The sequence below is a fragment of the Gadus macrocephalus genome, chromosome 21, assembly GCF_031168955.1.
Source record: "Gadus macrocephalus chromosome 21, ASM3116895v1".
NCBI classification, from domain to species: Eukaryota; Metazoa; Chordata; class Actinopteri; order Gadiformes; family Gadidae; genus Gadus; species Gadus macrocephalus.
In genome coordinates, this window is record NC_082402.1 from 4,685,627 (window position 1) to 4,691,104 (window position 5,478).

Sequence of the window (5,478 nt, forward strand, 5' to 3'; positions counted from 1 at the left end):
GTTTTTTTTCATGACGACCAATAAAAACAACAGTGTTACCCCTTATGTTTTTTTCATGACGACCAATATAAAACGACAGTGTTACCCCTTATGTTTTTTTTCATGACGACCAATAAAAAACAACAGTGTTACCCCTTATGTTTTTTTTCATGACGACCAATAAAAAACAACAGTGTTACCCCTTATGTTTTTTTTCATGGCGACCAATAAAAAACGACAGTGTTACCCCTTATGTTTTTTTTCATGACGACCAATAAAAAACGACAGTGTTACCCCTTACGTTTTTTTTCATGGCGACCAATAAAAAACGACAGTGTTACCCCTTTTTTTTTTTTTCATGACGACCAATAAAAAACGACGGTGTTACCCCTTACGTTTTTTTTCATGATGACCAATAAAAAACAACAGTGTTACCCCTTACGTTTTTTTTCATGGCGACCAATAAAAAACGACAGTGTTACCCCTTATGTTTTTTTTCATGACGACCAATAAAAAACAACAGTGTTACCAGTGTTACCCCTTACATTTTTTTTCATGCCGACCAATAAAAAACGACAGTGTTACCCCTTATGTTTTTTTTCATGACGACCAATAAAAAACGACAGTGTTACCCCTTATGTTTTTTTTCATGATGACCAATAAAAAACAACAGTGTTACCCCTTATGTTTTTTTTCATGACGACCAATAAAAAACAACAATGTTACCCCTTATGTTTTTTTTCATGACGACCAATAAAAACGACAGCGTTACCACTGATGATTTTTTTCATGACGACCAATAAAAAACAACAATGTTACCCCTTATGTTTTTTTTCATGACGACCAATAAAAAACAACAATGTTACCCCTTATGTTTTTTTTCATGACGACCAATAAAAAACAACAGTGTTACCCCTTATGTTTTTTTTCATGACGACCAATAAAAAACAACATTGTTACCCCTTATGTTATTTTCATGACGACCAATAAAAAACAACAGTGTTACCCCTTATGTTTTTTTTCATGACGACCAATAAAAAACGACAGTGTTACCCCTTATGTTTTTTTTCATGACGACCAATAAAAAACAACAGTGTTACCCCTTATGTTTTTTTTCATGACGACCAATGAAAAAAAACAGTGTTACCCCTTATGTTTTTTTTCATGACGACCAATAAAAAACAACAGTGTTACCCCTTATGTTTTTTTTCATGACGACCAATAAAAAATGAGTTACCCCTTACGTTTTTTTTCATGGCGACCAATAAAAAACGACAGTGTTACCCCTTATGTTTTTTTTCATGATGACCAATAAAAATCATGAAAAAATGTTTTTCATGATTTTTTTCATGACGACCAATAAAAAACAACAGTGTTGCCCCTCATGTTCTTTTTTCATGGCGACCAATAAAAAACGACAGTGTTACCCCTTATGTTTTTTTTCATGATGACCAATAAAAATCATGAAAAAATGTTTTTCATGATTTTTTTCATGACGACCAATAAAAAACAACAGTGTTGCCCCTCATGTTCTTTTTTCATGACGACCAATAAAAAACGAGAGTGTTACCCCTTACGTTTTTTTTCATGGCGACCAATAAAAAACGACAGTGTTACCCCTTATGTTTTTTTACATGACGACCAATAAAAAACGAGTGTTACCCCTTACGTTTTTTTTCATGGCGACCAATAAAAAACGACAGTGTTACCCCTTATGTTTTTTTTCATGACGACCAATAAAAAACAACAATGTTACCCCTTATGTTTTTTTTCATGACGACCAATAAAAACAACAGTGTTACCCCTTATGTTTTTTTCATGACGACCAATATAAAACGACAGTGTTACCCCTTATGTTTTTTTTCATGACGACCAATAAAAAACAACAGTTTTACCCCTTATGTTTTTTTTCATGACGACCAATAAAAAACAACAGTGTTACCCCTTATGTTTTTTTTCATGGCGACCAATAAAAAACGACAGTGTTACCCCTTATGTTTTTTTTCATGACGACCAATAAAAAACGACAGTGTTACCCCTTATGTTTTTTTTCATGACGACCAATAAAAAACGACAGTGTTACCCCTTACGTTTTTTTTCATGATGACCAATAAAAAACAACAGTGTTACCCCTTACGTTTTTTTTCATGGCGACCAATAAAAAACTACAGTGTTACCCCTTATGTTTTTTTTCATGACGACCAATAAAAAACAACAGTGTTACCAGTGTTACCCCTTACATTTTTTTTCATGCCGACCAATAAAAAACGACAGTGTTACCCCTTATGTTTTTTTTCATGACGACCAATAAAAAACGACAGTGTTACCCCTTATGTTTTTTTTCATGATGACCAATAAAAAACAACAGTGTTACCCCTTATGTTTTTTTTCATGACGACCAATAAAAAACAACAATGTTACCCCTTATGTTTTTTTTCATGACGACCAATAAAAACGACAGCGTTACCACTGATGATTTTTTTCATGACGACCAATAAAAAACAACAATGTTACCCCTTATGTTTTTTTTCATGACGACCAATAAAAAACAACAATGTTACCCCTTATGTTTTTTTTCATGACGACCAATAAAAAACAACAGTGTTACCCCTTATGTTTTTTTTCATGACGACCAATAAAAAACAACAGTGTTACCCCTTATGTTATTTTCATGACGACCAATAAAAAACAACAGTGTTGCCCCTCATGTTCTTTTTTCATGACGACCAATAAAAAACGAGAGTGTTACCCCTTACGTTTTTTTTCATGGCGACCAATAAAAAACGACAGTGTTACCCCTTATGTTTTTTTTCATGACGACCAATAAAAAACGAGAGTGTTACCCCTTACGTTTTTTTTCATGACGACCAATAAAAACGACAGCGTTACCACTGATGATTTTTTTCATGACGACCAATAAAAAACAACAATGTTACCCCTTATGTTTTTTTTCATGACGACCAATAAAAAACAACAATGTTACCCCTTATGTTTTTTTTCATGACGACCAATAAAAAACAACAGTGTTACCCCTTATGTTTTTTTTCATGACGACCAATAAAAAACAACAGTGTTACCCCTTATGTTTTTTTTCATGACGACCAATGAAAAAAAACAGTGTTACCCCTTATGTTTTTTTTCATGACGACCAATAAAAAACAACAGTGTTACCCCTTATGTTTTTTTTCATGACGACCAATAAAAAATGAGTTACCCCTTACGTTTTTTTTCATGGCGACCAATAAAAAATGACAGTGTTACCCCTTATGTTTTTTTTCATGATGACCAATAAAAATCATGAAAAAATGTTTTTCATGATTTTTTTCATGACGACCAATAAAAAACAACAGTGTTGCCCCTCATGTTCTTTTTTCATGACGACCAATAAAAAACGAGTGTTACCCCTTACGTTTTTTTTCATGGCGACCAATAAAAAACGACAGTGTTACCCCTTATGTTTTTTTTCATGACGACCAATAAAAAACAACAGTGTTACCCCTTTTGTTTTTTTCCATGACGACCAATAAAAAACGAGTGTTACCCCTTATGTTTTTTTTCATGACGACCAATAAAAAACGACAGTGTTACCCCTTATGTTTTTTTTCATGACGACCAATAAAAAACAACAGTGTTACCAGTGTTACCCCTTACATTTTTTTTCATGCCGACCAATAAAAAACGACAGTGTTACCCCTTATGTTTTTTTTCATGACGACCAATAAAAAACGACAGTGTTACCCCTTATGTTTTTTTTTATCGTTATCGTTTTGATTCTGGAATCCCGCACGTAAACTGGTTGGCAAAAAAAGAGCAAAGACGGACGGTTCACTTGACGGAGAAACCGTCACTTTCCTCATATCAGACAACTCGTAACTCTGGATGAAAATGAAGGCTTTCTATTATTGTCACTTTGTAAACCTTTAGAAATAACCTCCTGAATCCTTGTTATAACGCTGTGTATAATCCCGGACCGCAACAGCTTGTCGGCATGTTGTTAGTGTGTGAAATTCAGCAGAGTATCAGCCGAGTTGACTCTAATTTCCACATAGTTTACTTGCTAACGTTTGTGAATAACAGTGGCTAGTTGGCAGAACTCATTTTACACACCAGTAGAGTGTTTATCAGAGCGGAGCCCTGAATGTGACGTCACCCGTCATCTCGTCTCTGTAAACAATGGATGTTGTGCAGCATTTATTATGACGTCATTATATAGACTCTCTTTCAGCACCCCCCCCTCGGACTGACTTCTTGCGTCCCTGTTTTCATTTGTTCTGATAAACCTTTTGACATTAACAGTCATCTGAAAATGGTGCAGCCACAACTCAAGTCACTAGAGAGGCTGCTGATAATAATCAGCCTACATAATGCAGGTTAACACCCTTCTATTAGATTCCACTATCTACATCCATCTGGCTGGGTCTGAGGCTGCTATGGTTTGCTTCGTCACACTGACTGGACACTAAGAACTGCTTGATAAGGGCTAACGTATCTAGCGGGAAATATATATAGAATAACAACAATGGGTCAAATAGCAATGGCTGGTGGAATGGCCATGAAGTAGGTCTGTATATGCAGTGTAAGCTTGTCCAGGCCCTGCAAGTCAGGATGTAGGCTATGAATCTGAATGAAAAGTAGGTAAATAGGTAGTGGCCATCCCCAAAATGCACCAGAATACAGGAAATCACATCTATTAAATTCACAAAGAATTATGGGGGGGGGGGGGGGGGGGGGGGACCTCAGACCCCCTGTCTATTACTGTGCCCCACCAACATGTTTGATCGCCAGCCGCCACTGGACACCGGCGTTGGTAGGACTTCTGTGACTCCACAGAAATGTTGTCGCCTCGCCTCTAGCGGACCGAAGTCACTGCAGGCGAGGGACCTGAAGCCACCACGTGAGTCGTGGGTTGCACGTACAATTACGTCGGTGTCACTACCAAGCCAAAAAGGATCTTTCTTTTCCGGGTTAGGCTACGCGATCCAAGGAGGCTGACAGACTCGAAAACGTACACAGGTAAGGGGCTACCAATGCTGTAACCCACACACGTTAATCTAACACACAACCCCACAAGGTACCTTTCACAGTGGAGATCAAACCATCACTGATTGCACGTCTACACAGGTGTTTTATAGTGGTGTAGGCGTGACCGGGCGTGCCGGTGTGTCTTAAAGCCTATCCACGGTCCTTAGCAGACATGGGGGTTATACCCCGTACATATGGAATATGTAACGGAGTGGAGAGATGGTCTCGATACGATAGAGAACATTGATACTTGAATGTCAAATTATAAAAACTGAAGACAAAGTAGAAAAGCGGGTACTTGGAAAACACACCACACAGATCAAGCATATTCAGGTATATGTATCAGGTTTTAATAATTGTTAATTTCTCGGGGTACAGATTTACAGACATACCATTTTTTTTTACCAACCTATCTTTTTTTTTTTCTAAAAACATTTATACAGAATCGTCTCCAGGTTTTTAAATATACATATTTCC